An 11,496-nucleotide genomic window follows, 5' to 3' on the forward strand; every position below is an offset into this window, starting at 1 on the left:
CGATAGATCAGAGCTTGTAAATTGGCTTTAGGATATGGAATGTGGGCAATGAAAACAGTCATAATACCAATCAAATTTACATGGAGCAAAACATATGACAAACATAAGAATGTCATCTAATGACTCAAACCAACGACGCAGTACCCCCACACAACTACTGTATAGCGTGTAGCCATGCTATAAGAGCTGAGCTAATTTGTACATTTCAGTGTGAGCCACGCACTCTTATGAAATCATGGTCAATATTGCTAAATGTATGCCCAATGTTGAACTGAAGTGAAGGTCTGGGGCGCAGGTCCTGGGTAATGTTGACAGTGGGCCACGAGATGTGGTTCCTGTAGATCACTGGGCCGATTTGCAGACTGGAGTTGAAGTGAAGGTCTGGGGCGCAGGTCCTGGGTAATGTTGACAGTGGGCCACGAGATGTGGTTCCTGTAGATCACTGGGCCGATTTGCAGACTGGAGTTGAAGGCTGTATACAGCTCGAGCATGGTAAATAACAATAACCTTCGTGTGAGTGAATCACTCTGTCTCAGCACAATTACAATTACATACAAGCTGACATTCTTCAATGTAAATGCACAATATTTGAGCGCCATCATGTTCACACATTACAACAACAATAACGCATCAATGAAGTCAATAATATGCTATTCAATCTGTCGCATCATACACATGGACATAGTTAATGCATCTGTATGCTTAAACATGTAGGCTACATTTGTTGTTTTATAGCAATAGTATATACATTAATTTTTTGTCCTATGTATTCCTTTTTACGTTACTGTATATGTGTTGTTTAGCATAGCATAAGCATAGGACAACCACAACGTTCAGGTCAACTGCTTGTAACATCGTATCTGGGGTACTAGAGTCAACGTCATTGTCAAGACAACATAGAGAGTGTGTGAATGGCCCCTGCTGGACTGGCTGCTTTCCCAGTTAGCAGTACAATAGTTAGCAGTACTCTATAAAACGTCACACAGGTTTATACACCTTTAGCTATGAATTGCATTGCAAACTGAGGTGATTCAAATAGAAATTAAATGGCATGGTGTGGACTGACTGCTTTCCCAGTTAGCAGTACTCTAGTTAGAAGTACTCTATAACATCACTATATCACACAGGTTTATACATCTTTAGCTATGAATTGCATTGCAAACTGACGTGATTCAAATATAAATGAAATGGCATGGTGGAAAGAAGTGATCGAATGTTTTACTTAAGTAAAAGTATCAATACTGCGATGTAGAAGTACTGTATTATGAGAAAGGATCCGGAATTAATGTGCTTCAGTAAAACTATTAGTATTAAAATGTGCTTACAGTACCCAAAGTACAAAAATGTTTGCAAATAGCAGACGTGCAGCTCACAACGCAAATCTAAACTACGACAAACGAAGCGTTATTCTCTGCCAGGCCTTGAAATACCAGTACACACATTAGCTTAGCTTTGGGTCTCCACATTAGATGTAGATGAACTGCATAATACACAGAAACACTCGAAAAGAAAATAACGTCAATCATACGACAACATACATAGATATATAAGCAACATATACGAATACAATGAAAGAGTTTATCCCATTGAGTAATAACCATTATTCATGCATATTCATCATACCAACCATCTACGCTAACTGTTGCGTTGTCTGTCGTCGACGAAAACAACTATGTACGCACGCGCAAGATCAAATGTGACGTAAAGTGTTCTGGCTTGAGGACCACAGCAATCGATCACAGACTCACCAAATGACACTAGTCAATCCAAGACCTATACATAACTATATCGTGTAAACGTATATTGTAACATTGTGTTAAACGGACTGACAATAAGGAACTGACAAAAAAATATTGAAGGCCAAATGCATGTCGCAGTTACAACTACACCGGAACTAAACCGGAAGTCGTCACACAGACGCATGCGCAGTCCACATCAAATCACACAGTCCTGCGCTCAATACGAACACCCACTGGGTGGCGCTAGAAGCCCTACATAAGCAGGTAATAGTCATACAACAATTGTAATAATGACAATAATACTTTTACTTACAGATCTAGTATTTATATGTTGTGGACTGGTGTTGATACTACTCCCTATTGTCTTGAGGTGATACTGACCACTGGCCATTAGTTTCAAAGTAATTCACACATTAACTACTTAACAATAGAGCCGTTATTTCATTCGACGCCCCTGCATAATAAGCAGAGGTGGACAGAGTAGAGTCTTTCCCAGTACTTGAGTAAGAGTACAGATACTTCCTGCTTAAATTTACTCCACTACAAGTAAAAGTAGCTCAGTCAAAATGTTACTCAAGTAAGAGTAAAAAAGTACTTGCTTTTAAATATACTTAAGTAATCAAGAGTAAATACTTTTAAAAATACTTAAGTACACGTAAAAGTACATTACTTATTTTTCACACCAATGAATTGCTGTATTTTTTTATATGGCTTTTTTTTTTTTTTAAGTCAAATTAGTGCAGGTTTGATTCAAAACGAGTAAACTAAATGGATATCTTTATAGCCTATAGTGGTGCAGCACAAAATAACCACTAAAACACTAAAAACATGTATATATAATATATATGAGTCCTAATACAATAAAAACGTTTCCCTTTTGAGACTGTATTCATGCCATACTGTCTGAATGGGGAAACGTGGATGAAAGACATACAATTTAGGCATACTGACGACTATAGCAACATTGGATGCCTTTCATTGTTTTCAAGGCGAAAAACAAACCATGTCACTCTGCCTTTCATGAATATTCAAGGCAAAAAGGCACCATATGTCACTGCTATGCGCTAACTAAAAGGGACCTGAAGTGTTATGTTTGCATCGACAACTAGTGTTGTCCCTATCTACAAATTACACACACACAAATTACACACACACACACACACACACAAATTACACACACACACACACACACACACACACACACACACACACACACACACACACACACACACACACACACACACACACACACACACACAGTAGGCTACTCAAGTAAATTTACAAATTCATCAGTTACTGTCCACATCTGATAATAAGCCATAATAACAATGATAAATGCAAACGAAATAAAACAAAACAAACTAAAATAAATAACTTTCTACCACTTACTTTTCAGATATGAATTATGACATTATATAAAATACATTAGCCACTAATGGTCCTATTTTACACATTTCAAAGCCCTATTTTATATGTAGGCTATTTGAACATAGCCGATCTAAGCTCACAACTACTTTCAAACATTTTTGTACTTTTACTTTTGGTACTTAAAGTACATTTTGATACCAATGCTTTTGTACTTTTCATGAATTTATAATACCAGACTTTTACTAGTAACAGAGTACTTCTACCATGTAGTACTGATACTTTTACACATGTGAGTACATTTTCCACCACTGAAGTATGCTAAAATACAGTGGTGGAATTGGAAAGTAACTAAATACATTTACTGTACAAGTACAATTTTCAGGTTGTTGTACTTTACTTGAGTATTTCCCACTTCCAATAATACTACTCCACTACAACTACTTGAAAGCTTTCTTACTAGTTACTTTTCAGATAGAAATTATGATATTATGAAACATGTATCTAATTTTCATTTTATACATAGGCTATTTGAAAATAACTGTGAGCTTGTTAATCTGATAATTGCAGAAATTGTAGTAGGCCCGTACTTTTGATACTTTAAAGGACTACTTTGTTTTTTTTCACAACAAGGGTTATTTTATTAGTTTGTAATGATAATAATTAAAATATGAGTGTTAAAAAAAAATCACACCCTGTGTGAAGGAAGCGGTGCCTTTGGGGCGGGCCTTAACTCATTTCAGTTCGTCCCTATTGGTGGTCTGAGTCCACTTACCAAATTTGTACTTGGTAGCATGCTGCAAACTGGAATGATGGCTGTTTAAAGACCAGCCAATGGGCAGACAGAGGGGGCGGGGTTTAAGTAATGACAGTTAGTCCCTATTGCTGGCTTTAGTCCATGTACAAAATTTGTACTCCATAGCATGCTGCGAACTTGAGTTATGGCTGTTTGAAGGCCAGCCAATGGGAAGACAGAGGGGGCGGGGCTTCAGCAATTCATGCTGGTCCCTATTGGTGGTCTAAGTCCACATACCAAATGTGGACTTGGTGGCATGCTGCACACTGGAGTTATAGCTGTTTAAAATCCCGTGCTCATCCCGTGCTCATACGGGCGCTGGGGGTCCCTGGACCCCTCTTTGATAGCTTCATCAATTCATGCTGGTCCCTATTGGTGGTCTAAGTCCACATACCAAATGTGGACTTGGTGGCATGCTGCAAACTGGAGTTATAGCTGTTTAAAATCCCGTGCTCATCCCGTGCTCATACGGGCGCCGGGGGTCCCTGGACCCCTCTTTGATAACGTCATCAATTCATGCTCGTCCCTATTGGTGGTCTAAGTCCACATACCAAATTTGGACGTGGTGGCATGCTGCAAACTGAAGTTATAGCTGTTTGCTTCTTTGCCGTGCTCATCCCGTGCTCATAACATACGGACGGACGCGCAAACGGACAAAGTCAAGCTTAGAGCGGTTGGCACCGCTAAAAATCATGTATTGCTTTCTATCGTTATTTAGTGATTTTTACCTGGGGGAGGGCGGGGGCATTCGGTCCATTGGTAAATAGTCATTAACGCAGCCTCCTGCTGGCCTCATGGTGGCGCTGTAACAGGCAGATTCATGTTTTGCCCAAAACGTGAACTTAAAAGTTACTTTTCACAGTAACGCATTACTTTTTGGTGTAAGTAACTACTAAAGTAACCGCAGACCTCCTTTTTTATTTTTTATTTTTTATTTCATGCTTTTGTACCCCCAAACACTTTTTTCTTTTTTTTTTTGGGGGGGGGGGGGGGGGGGGGGGCGCTGCGCCGTCCACCATGACATCTATGTCATTCTTTCTTGTTTTCTAAGGAACATGTGAGTACAGACCATAGTCTACCTAACTGTGAGGATTCTTCCTATGAGCTCCAACAGCGCGCCAACGATACTGGTACCATAGTCAAACTAAACCCCGGGGTATTTTCTTTATTTGGTTTGGGGAATTATTGTATTTTGTTTTATTTTATGGGGAATTATTGTATTTTGTGTTATTTTATCAGGGTCAGGGTCATCAAGGATTTTGAGGCAGGGTCAGTTCACATGTTGTGAAATAAATACTATTCTCTTTGTTTTAAAATGAAATTCTTGTGTTGGGTGATTCATGAGTAATGTGAGTTTTCTGGTGAATATATAAAATAATAGTATAGCTACAATAAGCTAACCGGGCCTCTTTGCACCTGAACCCAGTTATATGCATATGGCGGTTGCCATGTGACCCGCTTATTGTAAGCGACTTTGGATTAGCAAGACTGGAGCCGATTTTCATAGACCTGGTTGCTTGTTTCTCTGGCTAAACCTGGCACCCAGCGTTGCCATGTTCACTTATTATAAGCGACTTTGGCCTAGCAAGACCGGAGCAAGCTTTTGTCGACCTGATTGCTTGTTTCTCATGCAAAACTTGTGAACCCTGAAAACAGATGAAGACCCATTGTCTTATGTTCTTTCTAAAGCGAGTCATTATAAGGCTGTAACGTGGTTAATAATGTCTTGTTTGGGATGTGTATGACACAAAATGTACGGACATATTAACCTGACTGGGGTGGCAATAAGGTGGGAATATGGACATGAGCACGATGGCTAGGAAGACATAGTAAGTAGCAAATGTTTAAGTAGATATTAGCCATGTTGGCTAACTGTTGTTAGCAGTGTTCCTTTCCGGGTGTGGTTCGCAGGGGGCAGAATATTGTGGAAAAATATGCTCCAAAGAGCCAAATGTATTGTGTACAATGAAAAGTAGATGATTCTTTCTTCTTGTATAACATAGCTAAACAATCTAATAGGGAAGTTGATAACAGTTACGCCAGGAAACTCTGATTTTTGCGCATTGTATAATTAGATGCAAAACTAGGTTACTATATTTATATTTGCCTTTCATTTTATATTAAACATTTACATTTATAAAAAAAATGTTTAGCCCTGGCCCGGACCGCTGGCCTAGCGGTCCGGGCCAGCCTGACTGCGCATCGCGGTTTTGAGTCCCATTCCCGACGATCTTTGCTGCATGTCTCTCCCCATCTCTCTCTCCCTGTTTCCTGTCCATCTCCACTGTACACTATCAATTAAAGGCAGAAAAGCCCCAAAAAATATCTTACAAGTCTAATATTGCTTCTTGCCATAGTGATACAGGGGTGTGAGGGAGATGTGTTGCGTTTTGGGTTTTTTGTTTTGTTTTGTTTTTCTTTGGGGAGGTGGGGATTTCTGCATGTTGATTCCAGGGGCGTGGCATATTGGCATCATTAATAGATCCTGGAATTCTAAATGAGGGCAAAGACAGAGCCAAGCTTGAGGTGCTATAAATTTGGACAAATGCATATCCGAACGACGCGGTGGCAGGCGCCACACTCCCTCGAGTCGTTGCCGATGCACACGCAGAGTCTAGTTGGTCGGTCCCATGCACATGACCATATGGGCATAGCGGTCGGATCAGTGGCTCTGGACAACCGGGTGGGGCGGCAGTGGCTCAGGGGTAGCGTGGCCGGTAGAGCGGCCGGATGGAAGCCGTGAGGTTTCCTTCGATCCCGGGCTCCCCCACAGTTAGTGTCGAAGTGTCCTTGAGCAAGCTGCTGAACCCCTAATTGCTCCCAATGAGTAGGTTGGTGCCTTTCATACACCGCCATCGGTGTATGAATGTGTGTGTGAATGTAATGCACAATCTATGTAAAGCGCTTTGTATAACAGCACTATATAAATGCACCATTTACCATTTACCGGATCTCCCATATATGCTTATATATGGGCATATCAGGTTCGTTTATGGTTATGTCTAAGTCATATAGGGCCCTATTTTGCACGTCTTAAGTGCCAGGTCTTATGCCTTAACTTAAGACCTGGAGCCATGGCCAATGCTGTTTCACTATTTTGAGTGGCCAAATAGCATTGGCCACGCCTTCAGGTCTAAATTGTAAATTGGGAAATTTACAATATAATTCACTTTGTGGAATATATTAAATTAATTTCTTTGTCTTCACATATTTCTTTAAAATGAGAGGTAAATAACTGATCTCATTTTCAATATTTGTTAAATTATTAAATCAATGCATAGCCGTACATAGCCTATGTGTGTTTTATGTTTAGTGAAGTATTGCACCTCTTTGCTTTGCGTATTTATCTGTTTTATTTGATCAACTCCGCTCTGATATTTATTTCTAGACCCACACTTAACCCACGGCTGGACTCCTACAGTGTTGAATTAATACATACTGCCAGTGCCTCCTGACATTTGTACTCAGTTAATCCTTTGCTTTTGCATTACTTATGCGTTGTAAACATGTTGCTGATACTTAATGGAAATGCTTACCAGTGCATGAAGACAGTTTTACTTTGCTGACATTAGCATGCAGCAGTTTCATGTGGGGACACACAAGAGATACCCTTGTGATACTTTCTAAACTCAAGACAAACTAGAAAAAGTGCTCCTCGGAGCACAGGTCTCCGCCCGGTCAGGTTGGTTATTGTGGCCTCCTGGTGGCGCTATAATAAGCCAATGTGAAAAGGGGCGGCATTTCTTCTTAGGCCTTGCACGGTAATCAGACACTGCATTCATGATTTGAGGCATTTTGTTCCAAAAATGTGTTTTGCTAAATTAGACCTGCTGGCGGCGCTATAACAGGCCAATGTGAAAAGGGTGGCATTTTTTCCTCGGCCTAGTGGGAATATGTGTGCAAAAGTTCACAGAAATCGGATGGAATTAGGATGGAATATGAAATATCGGACACTTCCATCTTGATCACATGACTATAGAGATACTGTGTACCGATTTGCGTGATTTTTGGACATTCTGAAGGAGTAATAGCAAAACATTTGTTTTACAAAAGTCAGCCTCCTGGTGGCGCTCTAAAAGGCAGATGTGGAAAATGCATGGCAAAGGTTTCTCCTTGGCCTCTAGGGAGAGTGCGTGCAAAGTTTCACGCAGATCGGTGCAGTTATAGGTAAAAACGCAAATCGGCCTGTTATAGCGCCACCATGAGGCTGATTGGAACATTTTCAAGTGGCATTTCTTCCTCAGCCTATTGGGAATGTGTGTGCACAATTTCACGGAAATCGCATGCTGCGTAGATGATTTGAGGCATTTTGTTCAAAACAAACCAATCCTGCAAACTTTGGAAGCCAATCTTAGCCAATCAGGATGGAATATGGAAAATTGGACAGATCTATGTTGATCACATGACTATAGAGATACTGTGTACCGATTTGCGTGATGTTTGGATAAAATCTGTAAGAGTAATATTTTTTTTGTGCACAAATCATGTGAAAGATGCATGGCAGAGGTTCTGAATTGGCATCCAGGGAGTGTGTGTGCACAGTTTCGCAGCGAGCGGGCCAACGGTGCCGGAGATTAGCTGTTCACAGACAGATGGACACACGGACACACAGACGGACGGACGGACAAGGGGTAAAACATACTCTCTCGCCATGCCTTTCGGCCTGGCGGAGACAATGAACAACATTTATATGGTTAACCGTTTCACAGTTTCTTTGTGTATTATATAGGTCCGATGGGACACAACAATGGACATTATGTCCAATATGGTAACTAACTGTAGGGCCTGCATCATACTGCATTTATGCATTTTGATGTTTGTTAGGATCATTTCTGTGCCAGTCCTTAGTGCACAGGCTTAGATTTTGATATTAAGGAAATAGGAAGTAGATAATTATATTCTGTTCAGTGCACGGTTCATTGGAATGGAAGGGTATTTTTGGAGGCAGGCTGGCAAGGTGAAGTGTTTACATGTTTGTATGAATGGTTATGGCTTTAGTTTTGAGCACCTGGATGCTCTTATGATGTGTTTTGAAGTGGATGAAGATGGAGAAGATGGAATATTAATTTGTCATAATCCAGATGAATTATTGTTTTGTAAATGGACGACATCCACTCAAGACCCAGAAATAGTTACAAATGGATGGTTTGCGATGGATAAACTTCACTCAGAACTCATCTGTTGTGCTCCTGTATGTTGATGTGCCACAGAAATGTTACAATGTAGCTTTTGGCAAGCTACCCAGCATGTAGTGGTGGAAAAAGAAATTGCTGAATTACTTGAAAGCTACATTATTCTGAAAGTAGAGAAGTAGTAGAAGTACACAACATTTCTGGCTGTTTTGTTTGTACTATCAAAAGGTCTTTATACTTTTACTTTTATAACTGTATAACTTTATTTACTTTTGATACTTAAATACAATTTAACACCATATACTTTACTTGAGGACATATGAAGTGAGGTATATTTTCTTATGGGTGACTTACTCACCAAAGATTACATTTACCCGCATTTGGGTTCTTGTGTCACTGTCGACTGCAAATGCAGTACTGGTGGGTTTTCATTTGGGACCCTGAGTGAGGGACATTCCTCCATTCTAAATAGTAGCCTAGATTCTATTCTTATTGGTTAATGGTTCATGAATCATTAATGTGCTTCGGTTAACGTTGTGTAAAACATAAAAAAAATTGTCATCCTGTACAACCAACCATCCAATAATAATTAGTTACATTTATTTTTACATTGGAATATATAATGTGTTCCAGGGGCCACAAGAAAGCTCCACTGGGGCCGGATTTGATCTGCGGGCCGCCAGTTGAATATCACTGCCATAGGGTATTATATTTTCCGATAACTGCTGATGCGTGTCCTCATCGCCATTCTAAATGAATGCAAATAAATACAAGACTAGGTCAAAACCTACAGTATTATATGGCTGGACAACAATTGAAGTTATTTAAAACTAGACCATACCCATTGGGGGATATGCACCCAAAATATGTGCAATGTGGGTAATGCGCTGTGCACAGAGTAGACAGTAGATCAGGGATGGAAAGTGACTTGGTACCTGCAACACTTGCAACACACACGCACGCACGTCCCGTCGCGGAGCCACAGGCTCATGAACAGTTCCAACAGCCGGAGCCGTCCCTGGTCGCGAATACACACACACGGACCCGCGCGCGTCCCGGAACCACAGTCACAGTGAACACACACACGCGAACCCCCCCCCACACACACTTGGCCGGATCCGCATGTGCGCGCGTCCTGGACCCACATTGCACACTCAAATTGTGCAAACATGCAGATTTTTGTGAAGAACCTCACTGGCAAGACCATCACCCTCGAGGTGGAGCCAAGTGATAACATCGAGAATGTCAAGGCCAAGATCCAGGACAAGGAAGGCATTCCCCCTTACCAGCAGAGGCTGATCTTTGCTGGTATACAATTGGAAGATGGCCGGACCCTGTCTGACTACAACATCCAGAAGGAGTCCACCCTCCACCTTGTGCTACGTCTGAGGGGAGTAAAGCAGATCTTCGTCAAGACCCTCACTGGCAAGACCATAACCCTTGAGGTCGAGCCAAATGAAAAGAAATAATCCACCCCCCACCTTGTCCTGCGTCTGAGGAAAAGTGAGTGTAGAAAAGTGGGTGTAGGCCAGAGTCCACACATTTTAGAAGTCACAGCCAATTGGAATGGAAATTTAAAAATCTGACATACATCTTAATCACACCGAACTGTGTGTTTTGCCACTCATGTGTGTTTGTCAAAGGTTGGATACTCATGTAAGGTGGTAATGGGCGTGGCCTATTGGGGAGTTGCATCATGTGGCAAGAAATCCAGGGTAAAAATAAATGTATTGTACTATGGTTCAAGAGTTATCAAGAGTTAATATCTGGAGTGGAGGTTCCTCCTACTGGGAGTGTGGGTGCGAAGTGTCACGCTGATAGGTCCAGTGGTGCTGGAGATTAGCTGCTAACCAATCTGGGAACCCATCGCCAAATAAAAAGGAAAAACAGCGCCCTCTGCTGTTTTTGTCTCCGCCAGAGGTGGAGAGTATGTTTTCGTCTCCGTCCTTCCGTGTGTCCGCCAAGCTAACATTGGTCAAGCTTCACGTGACACGCGACAATATGTTGAAAGGGTGAGAATCTGTTGAAAGAGCAGAATCTGTTCTTGAGAGATTAGCTGCTAACAGACACATAGACACACGGACACACGGACGGATGGACGTACAGGAGCGAAAATGACATTTCTCCGGCCTTTGGCTGCCTGACCTGGCGAGGACAATAACTCATGTCTGTATTTTGGCAACTTCCCTGTGGTAGGCCTATGCTATGCACACTTTAAGCACCACGGACGGACTGCGAATGAGGGTCAAAGTTGACAGAAGAAACAAAAATACATTTCAGTTGAAAAGGGCAAAAGGCAAAGGCCACCTATGATTATATTCAATAATAAAGTAGACTATAAATAAAGTTATGTGCAGATAACGGCATAAATATTACAGGCAGTTAGTTGTTTAATGTTAGCTTACCTTTATTCAGTAGAGCTGCAATTACCTGGTTGTTGAACTGAAGGCTCTTCCCCTAGCTC

Source organism: Gymnoscopelus microlampas, assembly GCF_963454915.1.
Source record: "Gymnoscopelus microlampas genome assembly, chromosome: 3".
In the NCBI taxonomy this organism is placed as follows: domain Eukaryota; kingdom Metazoa; phylum Chordata; class Actinopteri; order Myctophiformes; family Myctophidae; genus Gymnoscopelus; species Gymnoscopelus microlampas.